The following is a 17557-nucleotide window of genomic DNA, read 5'->3' on the forward strand; positions in this document are numbered from 1 at the left end:
CTTTGCTATAACAGGTGTTGCCACTATCCTCATCATGACACCAGCCACTATCTGCAGAGAATCCAGAAAAATTCAAAGGCCCGGAAACTTAGGACGTCCCTTACTGAAGGAACAAAGAAAAAAGACCAAAGCACTTCTTCAGACTGTAGCTAACAAGTGGTACTAATGTTCAGAAGCCCACCCAGAAGCCTGAGAAATGTGGATAGACTTCCCAGGGATACAACTATTTAAAGTAAAATTAGTAATCAGTAAGACAAGCCCCAGCCCTGCCTGGGTGTTTTCATTCTGCAAATGCAGCTAGATGCTCAGCTGGTCCCCAACTGGCACAGCTGTGCCCAGCTGGGGACTTTATTACCATGTAAGCCAGCAGCTGGGGGGAGAGATGCTGTGTAGCTCCACTGTCTCTGTTAAAAAATGCCATCAGTTTTAAACACCTTTTTGGTAGAGGGAGGTCTCCAGATACCTGGACTCACTCTTTCATTTATTGACTGCCCACCACGAGTCAGGGACTATGATAGGAAAGTCTGAGGAATACAAACATGGGTAAAGCACAGATTTCCAGGAAAGGTAAGTGAAATAAGCCTGGTACATTCGTAGCCCGAATATAAGGTGCAAAGTGTTAAGTGCTGAAAAGAAGTGGAAGTAAACCTGCTATGGACGTTGAGAAGAGGGAAGGAGTTCCCTTCAGCTAAAAGATCAGAGAAACTTTCCAAGGGTTTGAATTGCGTCCTGAAGTGGGAAAAAATTTGGACATTGCAAGCAGTGAGAGTGGTAACATGAAAGCTATATGAAAGTGTTTAAGTGCAGGCTATGTTCAGAGAATGGTAATTTGGTCAGTTGGGCTGGGCAAAGCTGGGCGAAAGTAAGAGGTGGTAGGAGATGAGGCTGGATGTGATTAGTAGAGGGATTGTGCTTCATGAGAATTAAGACCATAGCAATGGTCAGACACTAGGGAGGGTAATTCTAACAAGGAAACTGCCATACTCTTCTAAGTAAGAGACAATGCTAGGAAAAAATGCTGGCAATGTTTCTGAGGTAGTGTAGATAGAGGCACAGTCAAAGGGACAGATGTCTCTGCTTTGTGCTGCCTCTTCCCATCTCCTCTATCCCCATGCACACTTGCACACAAGCTTGCAGATGCTTCCCATTGCTTGTAATCCCCAGTGAAGCTATTATAGTTGCTGTGAAGTTGCCAAAATTTCTTCCATAGAAGAGTGGCTATTCAGTGGAAAATCAAAGCAATTATGCAAAGAATATGTTGGATAAAGAAAACCTAAAGAATTCAAATCAGTTTTATTACTTTTTAATTTAATTAGTCACTTAATTACTTCAGCTCTTTACTTCTCTGTAGACGAAGCTGAGTGCTTGAAAACACGCGTTCTACCATCCCTGACTCGAAGGGAACGTGCAGCCCACAGACAAACATAGCTCTGGGCCTTTCTATAAAAAGTCTGCTACCATGAACTTGGGATGGGCCTGATTCCTTTTCTCTCCAAGAGTTGATAGCCAGATCGATTCTGGATTCCTCGCTTTATTTCATCACTGTTCTGCACAACCAGGGAGTCTTGGGTGTAGCTGGAACTTCAAATCTTCAGAAAAGCAGCTTAAATCTCTGAGTAGTGTACCAAATCAACACTGATTTCCTCATGACTAAGGCCAATCCAGATTCCCAAGCTTTAGCTGGCCCTGCCCAGAGCTTCATTTCCTGCCATGCCTCCACCCTATTTCCTGATTGCTGAGAATAACTTGCAGTTCAGGCACACACGGTCTGCCATATCCAGGTGTTTACACGTGTTATTCCCCAATGCCTGAAGGTCTTTCCTGTTCTTCCCAACTCGCTGAGTCCTCTTTGCCCTTTGAGTTCAGCTCCTCTCGTATTTCCTTGACCTCTTATCTCAATTAGAGGCCTGTCCCAAGTCACTTCAGTTTATCTCTATCATAGAACATCATTCATTTATTTCTTAAATTGATATTGTTGATTGACTACCATCTACTACTATCCTGGGTCCTGCATACAACAGAGGTAACAAGACAGACTCTGCTGGGTGTACGCATATGGGGAGGACAAACTATTAAAAATTGTATGGTGAGCTATACTCTGTTTGCTTTCTTTTCTAATTCTTCCGCTGTGCTGAGTTCCCTGAGGGGAGGGAATTAGCTTAGTGTCTCTTACTTATCAGATGCCTAACAAATTCTTAGAGTAGAGGGAAGTTGAATACTAATGAGGAAGACTCAGGTCATTTCAAAACTCAATAACTCTAGACATCTGGTCTTGGAATCACAGGGAGGTGAGCAGTTGTTTCGGCTATCATAAGATTGTAGTCACTCAGGATTGGAAGGGACTTTAAAAAGAGTGTGACTATATATCCTGGTTTGCCTAGGACAATCCCAGTTGACACTTGTTCTGGCATCCTTTTTTGGTTAGAATTTATTCCAGATTTGCTTACAATTTTACTAAAGTAGCCTGGGGTGGGTTTGGTAGACCTCTACTTTTTATTCCCAGATTCTGCCATGGTTGGCCTTATTTAGTAGGATGTGAGAAGCATGGTTAATAAACAGAGGTCTCACTTTAACATGTCATAAAATCTGAAAGACATCAGTGATAATCTGTCATTTTTTTTTCTGACCTTTTTCTGTGCAATGCAACTAACGCCTCCTTTCCCAGGACAGCGTGCAAGGTGCTTGTTGATAAAACACAGTACCCCAGCCATTCATTTGGCCAAGATCACCTTTGGTCTTGGTGGTGGTGGGAGAAATATTCATTGCCACTGCCCTTGCTAACTACTTGGTGTACTCTGGTCATGCCGTAAACTGTGACATGATTTTAAGAGATGCTCAAAACTACTAGACAATGACAGAGAGTCATCTGGAGTCAGTAGAAACATGGGAAATCATTGGTTAGGTATTCCTCAAATATGTGCATGGTCTATAGCCTAGTAGCTTTGTCCTAGAGTACAGAGAGAGTGGCGTGAGGTTTTTTGTTACAGTGGTTTTGTCATTTATAGTGTAGCATGAATCTATTAACTATTTATTTTATTTTTGGCAATATTTTTTTATTTTGAAGTAAACCCCTTGAGCAGCAGAAAGTTTAAAAATGGAAGTAAAAGTTTAATGAAATATTAAGAACTTAATTCATGTCTCAAGAAAGATGATGATGAATGTAGAACTTGCAAAAAAGTTTATAAACATTTACTGTCCACCATGGGAAATGGCAATCCACAAAACCCAGAAAACACAAATCTGCTGAAGAACCACCAGTAACTACCTCAAAAGTTTGTTGTTATTTTAAGAAGATTGTGCCATTATGATTTAATAAGTTAAATTTTACAAAGTATAATTATATAGAACTCCGTGAAACATGAACTTTTACTTAGATCAAATGGTTCTTCTTCTAAATAAATCTCATGTTTGTTTCTAAATATTCTTGTAGATGAGCAAAAAAATAAAATGAGAGTTTATTGGATATGATTATATGTGTTTTGTAATGTAGCTACCTACTCTGGGGTGAGAAGCATCAACTCTGTGATTTTCTTTTTATTCACTTGTGTCTGCATTACAGATACTATTTTCAAACCCAAGTTTCCTTCTACGAGTCATTTTTTTTAAGCCACTTGTCTACCTTAGAAGAGCTGATGGAGATAAATGTAGATATTATGATCTGTTCATGCAACTAAACCAGGCTCAAGGACATTGGAGTCAGATGACAGTGTAGTGAGGGTGCTATAGTGACCCCCACACAGGTGTGCGTGTGTGTGGAATTACCATTTCTTCCTTAGAGCTTCTTGCATATTCAATGTGACCACCAGACATTGAGCAAGGGGGGCCAATATCAAATGATATCTTAACTATTAGTGGATATTTCAAAGATAAATAATAAATATAATAACTTTTAAATAAATAGTAAATATAATGATAATTTTTACTACTTTTTAGTAATATTGTACTTTGGAAACCTCTGCTATAGACGGTTGTTATTTTCCTGGTTTTGAGATCATATTCCATCATGACAAGTAAGAATGTAACTTTTGGTGAATTGATTAACTCCTTTGTCACTATTTTTCTTCACCTGTGAAATAAGTATACTAATAGGCATCTATCTCAGCATTTTTATGAGAATTTAATGAGTTAATATATGCAAAGCATTTAGAAGGGTCCCTGGAACCTAGTAAGCAGTAAGGTTTGCACTTGTTCTTGTCACTATTGTTATAATAATGATAATAATAAATATTATTTAGCATATATTTACTGAAATATCTGTGGCAAGTCCTGCAAATACCTGGGCAATGATTAAGATATTATAAATAAAAGAAAAGGCTGCAAAGAAAATGACTGCGGTATCCTCTGGTTGTGTGGGAGGACCAACCACATTTTCACTTTACACAGTCTACATAAGCCTCGGCTAAGCAGTATAGGAAGAAAGGTCCTGGGGCCTGAGAATGCTACAGAACTAGGCACTGTTCCTAACTTAGCCACCAAATAACTTAAACTTGCTCATTCAATAAAATAGGGATAACATTGCCTATTTTGCAGATGATTAAGAGGGAATTATATTAGGCCATGGGTGTAAAGAAGCTGACATAGTACCTAGAAAATCTAGATGCAAAGACACTTAAAACAAGTTTAAATCCATTAAGTCCATTTGTTTTCTACCCTAGACAAAACTAGTTTGGTCATTTCTAACATGGTCAGGCTCTTTGGCAGGAGTAGCTGAGACAGCAATAAAGCTAGAGGTGTAGTTTTCGACAGGCTCATGGTGGAGGCTATTCCAGGCAGATTTCTCAAGTCATCATAGCAGCATGTGTTAAAGGAAGAAAAATATTGATGTTTTATTGAATTACTCCTATAGGTCAGATCATGTATCACTGCTGTGACCTAAACAATGAGCCGGTGCAGGAGGAATGCACAGCTGAGACTGATGAGATAAGCCTTCTACAGGCCTGACTCCTCCAAGACCCAGTAAATTGCTTCCTTTATTTAATTACAAATTAATTGAAAACACTCCCATGCTGATAAAAACATACTAGTCCCCGATTTGTTGATAATAGCATAATCCTCCTGTAATAGTCCCATAGACACCATCACATGATTATGTCATCAGTTTTACACTTGCAGGGTCTGGATAAACATGGCTGCCTGAGGTTCAGGACAAGGATAAACACACATGCTTTAGCAGGGGTAATTTAAAGGTAAGTGTGGTGTCAGATGGTCCTGGGTCGATTCCCAGTTCTGCCAGTCACTAGCTAGGAGGCATTTTGTAGCTCTTGGAGCACTTGAAGATTAAAAATACATGAGAAGGACTAGCATCGTGCTTGTCACAAAGTGAGGACTTCACTAATATTAGCTGCATTCTTTTTTTTTCCCTCTCTCTCTCTCCTCTTTTATGCAGTTGAGGGAACTCCTGCTTTGCTATCAGTTCAGAAGTTCTTCTTAGTTCCAGGGGATCAGTGACTATAATAACACCCTCTCCGGCATCCAGAGCCCCTGATAGGTCTGACTGCCTGCATCTACCAGAGCAATTTCCAACCCACGGGTACTCCTTCTTCCTCGCTGCAAGCCTGCTCATGCTCCATCCCCAGACTTTCCTGCCTTCCCAGGGCAGGAAATGGATCCCATTGTGAGGTGAGCACCAACATTACTGTCTCCCCAGTACTGCTCTTTCTGTATAAGGCAACTAGAGGCAACTAACAGCAAGTGAAACGGCATTCCAAAGCATAGGCCTCACTTTAAAGTAGCAAGTAAGAATGAGTTAATCTCAGAGCTTGAAGGACTCTGAAAGCCCCACTATTTACTAGGACAGGGTATATGAAGCCCATTAGAACAAGAGTGATCTCTCCAATACAACTGTCAGAATAATAAAATTTTATTCTTCCTACTTACTTTCATGCACTTTTAGATAGATAGAGCTGAAAGTGAGATGCTGTGCCCTTATTTCAGTGGTTAAAACTTTGAAAATAGGGCAGAAGAAAACCAGACACTGGCTTCGCCTATATTGAGAGAGAGAATGGACTGGCATCTCATAGATTTCACCTTAAAGAAGAAAGAAGGAAAAAAGGGCACAGCATGTCCACAGAGCAGAGAGGCCTATTTCTATGAGACTGGTCCAGGGAACGCTAGGGATTGGGAGTTTCAGAGGCCTCAGACCACTTTCTACTCTCTTATCACTCCCAACCCCCAACCGCCGGAAGAAGACCCAAGAGAGTGAGGAAGGCACAGAATTTCATCTTAACTAAGTGTGCCATTTTTGACAGAATCATTTTTGAGATTGTCTAGAAGAAACTGAACTCTGTGTAACAGTATGGTGAGGGAGTAGTCAAATGTGGGAAGGTAGACAATATTTAAGTAAATCCTTTGCAAAATTAAAAGACCACATGAAAGCAGGAGTCAAAGAACTTATGGCAACAATGCATACTTGGGGGCAGGAAGAATAACTCGCTCCCCTACCCTCCGCAGCATGTGGCTTACGCTTTTTCACGGTGCTTCACGTAGCACGTCTGACTCCCCTCCAGGCCAAAGGGCTTTGAGGACAGGTGTGGGTCTTCTTCACCTTTGCACGTCCTTCACCCTGTGAATGCCTGACATATAGCAGAAAATTAGTAAATATTTGCTGTATGAAAGAGCTAGAGGAAGAGAGAAAAAAGAAAAATATAGAAAAGGAAACTAGAGAACCAAAAAGTCTTTCAATCATAAAAATATGTTAGCTTCAAATTTAATCAGAAAGTAAAAGCTGATGTTGCATGTACTGTAAGCAAAGATACAATGTTTTTGGATTAGAAAGATGATAAGTCAGCATCACCTCATACAACTATTTAAGCTGCATGTAGACATCACTAGAATCAAAGTCACAACAACTTGCAGCATAATGCAAACAATGGTTCACCGAGGTGAAGATAAAGTAAACTTCTCAAATTCAAAGCATGTTAAAGCTGAGCCTATCCCTATTACCCTGAGTGACTAATTTGCTATGTTGAATCAGATTGGATCATCTAATTGGTAGAGCCAACATAAAATATTGATAGCAGAATTTAGTAATCCAGATGTCTTGCTAGATCTCATCTTGCTAAAATCAGAGAAAGCATAAGAATAATTTTTGATTTGTCTCACTAATAATTTTAAATCTTTTAGTGTGTAGAAATCAATGGATCAAAGTATCATTTGGATCAACCAAAAAGAATAGGTAGGTTTATGTTAATTAGAATGTGCTCAGCCACAAGTATCTTAATACCTGTGTATTGTTTAAGGAAATACATTAGTTCACATAAATGAAAGATAAAAGTTAGCGCAGACTTGAAAGTTGGGTCATCTGATGGCTCGATGTTGTGCTCAGTGATTCTGGGCATTCTCTTCTGCTGTGCTGTTGGCCATGTCAGTTTCATCCTAAATCAGAGTTTCTCTCATGGCAATGGGATGTCTGCTGGTAGTAGTTGGGGCTACTTTCTTTACACATCTAGCTGCAGAGAGAGAAAGGCCTCCTTTAGCTTTCTTTTAAGACAAAAGAAAGAATTTCCCCCAAACATCCAGAAAATCCCTTCTCACATTTCATTGGCTAGAATTAGGTAATACATTATCTAAATGTATTAATCTGAATCAATCCCTGGCAAGGGGGCTTCTCTAAGGGGGGATTTCTCTAAGACCCATTAGGCCCACCCTTGGAGCTGAGGGTACAGACCGCCTCCTCTAGGTCTTTTGAGCAGCATGGGAGACGGGGAAGACCTCAATTTAGTGATATGCTGTTTGGAATAAAGAAAATAGCATGGGGGAAATAAATGCTGAGATGGCAAACTAGAGGGTACATAAGAGGCAGAGCTGCACCAAATACACATTTTTACAGAATGCCAAAAGGCTAGGAGTTAAAATAAATATCTGATTAAAATCAAGGCTTAAGTAGAATGTGCCCATCATAAAATTAATTTTGGGGATAAGAATAAATTGGAAATTTTCAAATATCATTATTTATTATTTAAAATATCATTGGTTCATACCCACAAGAAGATGAAGGGAGTATTACATTTGTTGGAAAGATATGTGAGAAAGGATTACCTCTCACTCTCCAAGCAGTTGAACTGAAGCAGGAGAAGTCTCTGAATCCTTTGAGTAGATGATAGAAAATTCAAAGCAACAAGATGATGGGTAGTGTAATTGATCATGCCTGGAACAGGACCATCACTGATGCATCAGACAGTCATCAGCTTGTCAGAAACCTCCTGCTAATCAAATAGGAAAGCATCATGGGGCATTCCTTTAAGAAATACTGTATTATATATAACTCTTGATGGCACACAAGATGATATTGTCTAGGAAAATGTGGACAAAAAGTTATGTAGAGAGGTTGAACTTAGAAAGTCATGGGTGACAGTATATTTTACTTATATTTTCCTTTTTGTGTATGTACAAGAGTGATTATAAATTAAAATACTATGTCCAAATTACTAAAATAAAACTTTTTTAAGTATAAATAAATATTCTAAGTGATAAGAAAAAAATGTTGGTGGCTAAATTTAAAAGTTTGGCATTAAATTGTGAAAAAAATTGTTCTGGGAGATGTTAACTATTAGATTACTCCAAAGGTAATACTACTCATTTGTGACACCATATAGATGCCCATTTTAACTAAGGTCAGTGGAGAAGCAAAATATTTTTTTGGCAAGCTCAAGTTACAAAGATTTTCTCTCTCTCTAATAGTAACTAAGATAAAAACTTACCTTTTCTTTATCTCCTGAATTTGAAGGCTTGCTCAATCATTATGAAACAGTCTTGTTGAAGCAATCCCTCAAACTGAAGCCTTGAAGATACTTTCTGAATATTTTTGGAAGTAGACCCAAATTGTTATTCTAATTTATAATCAATTTCTAATACCTTTGCAATCACTTTCTGCTTTTCTCAATTGCTTGACTTTTTTTTCTTTTGACCTATAAATGTAACAATGGAGCTGTATCACTGGGTTTCAAGATAACTAAATTGCCTCTGGCTTCTCAACTATACCTGTTTTCTTTGCAGGTACACAAATGTTAAAATCATCGCTGTAATTGAGTGATAGAGAGATCTTTACTGTGGGATTTATGAAAGAAATACTGAACACTCAAGGCACTTCAGTTGATTACTTTGCAGTAGGTTCCAGCAAACTATTTAAGCAATCATTGTTTTTGCTAAATTCTGCTAAATATTGCCATCTACAACATATGCTTTGAGCTTTTTGTCGTTGTCATTGTTGGAACAGGCCTTTTAACTTGTACTAGCTGTGATTTCATCTTATCTGTACATTTTTTATATTATAAGGTATTTATAAAGTCAATTGGCTGACGACAGTGGCCGTCTGTTTTTCTGGGGCAGCCTGTGATTCTGTTACATCATACTGTGCTGTAATTTCTTTCTGAACACCATGTTGAAAGCTGTGAATAAAACAAAAATGTCTTATGCTTGCGATTCCTAATTTGATTCACTTTGATTATTCCATTGTCAATGACAATCACGTGACATCTTTCCAATCTATAACTATTTCTTCAGTTAGATTTACAATATTGTCAGCTGTATGAGACCCAAAGATCTCCTGGCAGAAGAATACAGCAATAGTGTAGATTAACTCATCTTTAATCTACCATTCTTTCAAAAGTTAAACAAGACTTGCGTTTGTTTTCACAAACTGTCTATAGCATTGCCGACCATTATTATGAAAGGCATGACTCCTTTATCACGTAATTGGATTCTTGTTTGACTAATATGTCAGATTTTCTTGAACATCAGACATTTTAAATAACAAACATATATATATTATTCCTAAATGTAATTAAAAATACTATAGGATGTGTTGATTTATTTCACCATTTCTATATTAAATTCTGGTCTTCCCCAGGATTGAAAAGGCACTTTCACTATGGTGAGGAATGGTTTTTCTATGTTAAGCAAGCTGAGGTTTCATATTTGGGTCAAAGATGCAGGACACGATTATATTAATAGAAGCTGGGCTGTAAATATCTAGGATGATTCTACTAGTGCCACAGATTATCACGAACATACTACAGGACATTGTTTTACTATCTTGGGAGATTTACAAAGATTGAATGAAAATATATGAGGCCAAGTTACAGTTACATTTTAGGCAGACCAGGACATAAGGCCTCTGTACTACCACATGTAAGGTGATGCTTCCAGAGGTGCTGATGGCCTGCTGGGCCTTCTTTATGGACACTATGTCAACAGAAATTCCAAGTCCATGTCCTTAGATGAGACAGATTTCACATCTTTCACCCCTATGTTCAACTTACCTTTCTATCTAATTCTTCTGTAACCATATTTAAAGTTTATCATCTGATTTAGGTAGATAGAATTCCAACAACTCCCACTCAAACTGTTTTCAATTAATTTATTTCTTTAATGCATATTTGAATTCCATCTTTTCATTTTCTTGATCATTTCTGGTCACAATTCTAAATACACTTTAAGGTCTTTATAGTTAGCTTTGGCAAGAACTCTAGTACCATTCCATTGAATTATGAATTCTTCTTGTACTTTGGCTCTCTGGCCACAACATTAAAGACAGAAATATTAAAAATCAAGAAAGTATAATTTCTAGACAAGAGAATGTTGTAAATAACAATATATTCGCTTCTTTTGCAAAGGCAAAGTCTGTCTTCTAGAAGGGGCACACAGATTTTTACTGTACTTTACATAAGAACAATACTCTTTTTAGTTTATCTGTTTCCCTCAATAAAGAAAGGATATTAATGCCAGGTAGGTAGCTCTTGGTCAGTTCACCAAATGACAATTCTCTGAAAACCAATTTGTCAAGTGGCTAATTCACAGAAATGCTAATTCACTAGATTGACTTGTCTTTTTAAAACTATTTATAATGTTAATAGTAATTTGTAACAACTTTTGAAACAGCTTCACCTTCTGTCAAAATTTTATGATTGATTTTCGTTTTGTAGTTATAGCAGCATACTGAGGAATGTTCAAGTTGTCCCTGGCCAGGTCCCTGCTGCTGTAGCTGACGGGAGCTAGGGAATAGAGGGGAAAGACTGGGAAGAGAGCCATGTGCTGGCTGGGCTGTCAATTCCAGAAATGGGGTGACTGAGGGAGAGACCACAGGACAGGGAAAGGAGAAAACAGAGGGACTATTGTTGAACATACCCTGAAATATATTCTTTTTCTCATTTTTCAGCTTTATTGAATATAATTGACATATAATAAGCTGCACACATTTAAAATGTTCAATTTGAAACATTTTGGCCAGGTATACAGCCGTGAAACCATCACTACAATCAAGATCATGAGCATATCCATCACTCCCAAAGGTCCCCAACTTGAAAGTGGTTTGACTTATAATTTTTCGACTTTACAATTATGTGAGAGCAATACTCATTCAGTAGAAACTGTACTTCAAGTACCTATACAACCATTCTGTTTTTAACTTTAAGTATAGTATTCAATAAATTACATGAGATAGTCAACACTTTATTATAAAATAAGCTTTGCATTAGATGATGTTGTCCAACTATTGGTGAATATAACTGTTCTGAACATTTTTAAGGTAGGTTAGGCTAAGCTATGATGTTCAACAGGTTAGGTATATTAAAAGCAATTTTGACTTAATATATTTTCAAATTACAATAGGTTTATTGGGAAGAAACATCATTGTAAGTCAAGAAGCATCTATATATGGAGCCATTTGAAGTTTTCCCACAGATAACTTATAAGATAACTGATATTCTTTTCAATTTTTGTATCTTTATTCTCTCTGTGCTTTGTTCTGGACAGTTAATATTACTCTCTCTTCAAGTTCACTGATTTTTTTTTCTTATGAAATGTCTAATCTGCTCTTAATCCCATCCAGTGTATTTTTCATTTCAGACATTGTATTTTCTAGAATACAGTCTCTAGAAATTTGACATATTTTCTATGTCACTACTTAACTTTTCAAACATATGGAAAACATTTATAATAACTAGTTTAAAGTTCTCTTCTAATGTTAACATCTGTATGACTTCTAGGCTGGTTTTGTATTTCAGCTTCTTTACATATCTAGTAATTATTATTATTATTATTATTATTATTTTTTTTAGGTAGGGTCTCACTCTATTGCTTGGATTAGAGTACAGTGGTATCTTCATAGCTCATTGTAGCCTCCAACTCCTGGGCTCAAGTGATCCTCCTGCCCTAGCCTCCAGAATAGCTAGGACTACAGGAGCACACCACTAAAATTGGCTAATTTTTCTATTTTTTTTGTAGAGATGGAGTCTCGCTATGTGGCCCAGGATGATCTCAAACTCCTGGGCTCAAGTGATCCTCTTACCTAACATTTAGTAATTTTTAGTTAGATGCAAGACTTTGTGAATTTTACCTTATTGGGTGGTGAATTCTTTTATATCTCCATAAGGGCTCTTGAGCTTTCCACTTGGACACAGTTATTTAGAAATGGTTCCATCCCCTTCCTCCCCAAGGGCTTGCTTTATAATCCTGTTTGTGCAGAACAACACAATCTTTTGAGGCAATACCCTTCTGGGTTCCCTGCTCAATGCTTATGAGTTATGACATTGTTCTGCTCTGACCAGTAGGAACATACGCCATTCTCTGCCCTCTGTGACTTCCCATGCTTGTTCCTTCTGCTCCTTTTGGGTGGTTTCCTGACCCAGGATAGTTTCCTCCACATGTGCTGATCAGTAGTCAGCTGAATACCTGGGTGGACCCTCTGCAGTTCTCAGGGGTCCCTCTCTGTGCGGCTGTCTCTTCTCTGCCCTTTGAACTCTAGGTGCTTTGACCTCCTTGGATTCCTAGTTCTGTGTTCCCAATTCAGAAGATTGTTAGCCTCCAATGGGGTTTCTTGTCTCTATACTATGACATGGAAACTCTCCCAGGCCATAAGCTTTGGCAGTTGTAGGACTTAACTTATTTGCTCCCAATCTCTTAAGAGATCATTGTCCTATGTTGCCTGATGTCCAATGTTTGCTCTATCTGGGCTAGAGGTGGGACTGGACCTGGGTAGACTATATTACCAGCAGCAACCTGAGGTTAAAGAATGCTATAAATAGAAGTACCTAAGATAATGCCAAACTTTTTCTGGAAGGTTGTGACAATGGTCATAGCATTAAGAGAAATTAGAAGAAAATAGAAGCATATTCAGATGATAACCTAAATGATTAGCTTCTTTTCAGAAAGACTGAGTCAGAGAAACATTCTGGTAAATCCAATCTAGTCACAAGAGGTCAGAGCTAGAGTTTAACTTGGGGCACCAAGATCAAGAGTGTCAGGAAAGTTAAATAGGATGAACCAGACATTAAATCTTGCAGAGGAAACCATACATTTAGGGGACACCAAATTTGTGGAAAGTGTTTCATAGTTTATGACCCATGTGAAAATGAGAATCCTGCACACAAAAGGTGGTGCAGTGCAGTGCAATGGAAAAGGGATGGGGTTTGGAGCCAGAGAGACGAGAGTGCCTGTGTCGGCTGGGGCACCATCAGCAGTCCAGGCTCTTCCCCTGCTTTGGTCTCACTTGCCTATGGTGTCACTGTGGGCAAGTTTCTTAACCTCTGATGTTCAGACTCTTCATATTAAAGTGGGAACCATAATAGCTAATCATACAGTTGTTGTGAATATTAATAGAGATGACAATGTATAACTTTTATATTGAACAAGTTTCCTTGTAAGATGTAAAATCATAAAGTCGCTTTTTTTTTCCTTGTTTCCTCCTGTCCCTTTAATTTTGGTCAATGAAGCTTTTCCACTGCCCCTCTCTGAAAACTTGAACAAATCCCATGTATTAGTGTACTATTGCTGCTGTAACAACTTACTACAGAATTGGTGGCTTAAAAATGACACATCTTTATTGTCTTAGAGTTCTGGAGGTCAGAAGTCTTAAAATGGGTCAGTAGGGCTGGTTCCTTCTAGAGCCTCTAAAGGAAAATCTGTTTCCTTGCCTTTTCTAGCCTCTAGAAGCTACCCAAATTCCTTGGCCCATGGTCCCACCCTCTATCTTCAAAGCCAGCAGCATAGTATCTTTCGATCTCTTGTTGTCCCTCTGTTTCTGTAATCATGTTGCCTTTTGTGTTTGTGACCCTCCTACGTACTTTTACAAGGACCCTTGTTATTACATTGGGCCAACCTGGATAATCCAGGATAATCTCTGCTTTCCAAGGTTCTTAACTTAATCACATCTGCAAAGTCCTTTTTGCCATTCAAGTAACATGTTCACAGGTACCAAGGATTAGGATGTAGACATCTTTGGGGTGCCATTATTCAGCCTATCCTATCCCATTATTTCTCTGGTCACTCTTAGGTAATACATGTACTATATCCTTTAAAGTCACAAATACAGTTTCAATTCAGGAATTAAAAGTTAAAGCTAACTTTATTTAAACTCAATACTTCTACCCTTTTGCCTTTAGGGCCCCTTTGAGCAGAAAGTGTGCAGTCAGTCCCAGAGGGAGGTACAATTGGCTACATTCCTCTTTACTCATGTAGCTAGCCTTCTTCTCCTCCAACCAGTGCTTCTGGTTTCCTTGGTATTAGAGCAGAGGGGAGGAGGGCAGAGCTAAGAGGAGTAGGAAAGCTGAGTGGTCCACAGTCAGCAGTCTGTAGACCTGGCAGATATTTAAATAACTCTTTCTTACCTGGATACTTTTGGGAATTCTTTGGTGATCTCATGCTCAGCCATGACAAGGGTTCTCTCACCTAAAGTTTGTCTGGATAACTATTTTACTTCTTGCATAACATCTAGGCATCCAGTAATCTACCTCCAGCTTCCCTGCTGCTTAGGTCTGATTTTCCCTCCAAGCAGTCTTCTCCAATCATCTGAAAAGGCACAAATCTTTTGCCCTGACTTTAGGATGTATTAATAGTTAATTCCCATACCAAAGCCCTCTATTCTGTTTTATCCAGCCTCTGTTCATTTATATTCCTCAGACATGGCTCAAACACCAAACCATTATGTCCCCAAATTTCAAAGAGAAAACTCAACTTCTGTTAAGATCTCATATTGGTGTCTTCAAAAACCCTGTCTCTGAATCTGGGCTTAGGAGATTGTACTCTCACCCCTTTCTGCCTTGAAGGGGCAGCATGAAAAACACATAGCAAAGCTCTCTCCAAAGAAGTTCTCTTCAAATATATACCTCTTGACCTTTCATATCCTTAATGCGGGTGAATGATAGAGTCCTGTAAGAGATTATGGGCATTTTCTTTGCAAATTGTGCAAATTGGATCAGTTGTTTATTGGTGTCTGTCATGGTTAATTTTTTTGCATCAACTTGACTTGGACATAGGGTGCCCAGATTAAACACTACTTCTGGGTGGTCTGTGAAGGTGCTACTGGATGAGTTGAGCATTTGAACTGGAGGACTGAGTAAAGCAGATGATCCTCTCCAGTGTGGGTGGGCATTGCTTAATTTTTAAGGGCCTAAATAGAACAAAGAGGCAGAGGACAGGGGAATTTGTTCTCTGCCTGACAGCTGAGCTAGGACATCAATATTCTTTTGCTCTTGAATGAGACCAGTGACCCTGTTTCTCAGTGCTATGCCACCGGCTTTCCTGGGTCTCCAGAATTCTGAAGGGGCTGAGGAATGTCTCAATGAGACTTTGTTCTGTGACCAGCAATTGCCACTCTAATGGTATATAGCATGAGGCTCTTTCTTGAGAATACCTAGCAGTTTTCCTCGGAACTACTCTGCTATTAAAAACACTTTGGGTAAGATTAATCTGTTCAAGGCAATCTTAAAAATGTTCTTTGCAGAGTATTTGGCATATAATAGGCGTGCAATAATTATACAGGGGAAAAGTCCTGAGATTCAATGACTATAGTTTTAAAAGTTAACATTTGGTGGCAGACATTTCTTTAAGACACAGGAAAACTTTACGGGTAATTTTTGATACTAAGTACACCTAATGAATTTGAACAAATTGGTAAATGTGACCTTGAGACTTCTATGTGCCCAAGGTCCCTCTCTCCCTCCCTCACACCCAAAGAATCATACTAGGGCCAAGAATGGGCTTAAACCTCTGCTCTTTCAGTCTAGACTTCTTTCCCTTTGGGTGTGGGTGCTGGAAACAAAGTTTCAGACTGAAGTCAATGAAGTGATGTAGAATCATTTTTACTGCATTTTACATAAGCCTCTTAAATATCACTCAGTTGTGAGCTTTCAGAAAAGAACCATGCCTTACACCATTATACCCCCAGTCCCTGCCACTTTGCCCTGCACTCAGAAGGTACCCAAGAGTGTTAGAAGATTACCACCATTGGAAGCCACTCTTGGGAGGCCAGCCTGTCAATCATGCCACCCTGGCAGATGGACCGGCCTCTTGCCCTTGAGCCCCTGGCCTCAGGCCAGGAAGGTTCTACTGTGCTGCTGTCAAATTTTCCACTGTGTCCTCAGCTCAGCCCCAAATGGCTAGTGTTGCTGTCCTCACACTATTTTTAGTCATAGATCAGTTATCCCTGACACGCAGTGATGGGGATTAACAAAATGCACCCATATGCATCTCTGAAGGCTGAGCATATGTTTCCCCAGCCCAAAGTAGTCTTGGGCAGTTCTGAGTAGGATTAGCAGACTTAATTTTTTTTTAATGTCTCCCCTACTCATCCTTGCAGGAGAGTTCTGGGCCAGAACCACTCCTAATTTGTTTTAAGGAATTTGGCAGGAAGCTCTTCTAAAACATACACCAGACCTTGTATTTTGCCCCATTTAGTACCTTGTGGCCCCCGGCAGGGGGTGGGCTGGGTTAGGTTTTCCTTCTCTTGATGGAAAGGGGCCTATTGAACTCCATGCTGCTTTTATGAGAACACGGAGTAACAGATAATGCTGTGGGGATGTCCCCACCAATCTCTCACGTGGTAAAGGTTCCACATGCCTAAGGAAGGGAATTTCGTAATGCCCAATGCCAGCTGGGAAGGCTCTACATGACAGGGTGAACAGCATCGTAATCACATCATGTTCTGAAACTTCAGCCTCGATTGCTGTGATCTTTGTCCTCCTCTGACCTGACATGAATGCAAGGAATGGTCTTTAAAGGACTCCGTTGTTTTCAAACTCTAGCACGGCGCTTGACTTGGACTTTCCCGGTGGCAGCAAATCATACCAACTGACTTGGACTAGCTTTGCTTATTTAATTATTCCCTTATTTAATTTGAATCTCTTCACTTCATGAGATGACCCCCAGTTCTTGTAACAGGGAAAAATCAAGGCACTTGACTTTCTCTGAGCTTTTGTCAAGTCAGTTGTCTTCTTTGTGCTGTCCTCGCCTGCTTGGTGCTCACGCATCTGCATTTATCCCACGGCTCTTATGGTCTCTGCAGATGCTGTGTGGTGAGCTTGGAAACCCTGGGCTGGAGACAGGAGATCAACATTGCTGCCTCAGATCTGCCTCTGCGTGGTCTTAGGAGAGTTCGTGCTAGTGTTATTTTACGGTCCTTACTCAAAAGGTTAGAATCTCTTGGGAGATCTCAAAAACTGACTTGTCATATTCCTGCCCGTGCAATACCTTATTTGCTGTGGTTTTTGGTTTTCTAGGGTTCCCAGCAGGAAGGCAATTGCAGTCAGTCATATTAGATCTACTTAAGGACTTTTTCTTTCAC

The sequence above is a fragment of the Propithecus coquereli genome, unplaced genomic scaffold, assembly GCF_000956105.1.
Source record: "Propithecus coquereli isolate 6110/MARCELLA unplaced genomic scaffold, Pcoq_1.0 Scaffold197, whole genome shotgun sequence".
NCBI classification, from domain to species: domain Eukaryota; kingdom Metazoa; phylum Chordata; class Mammalia; order Primates; family Indriidae; genus Propithecus; species Propithecus coquereli.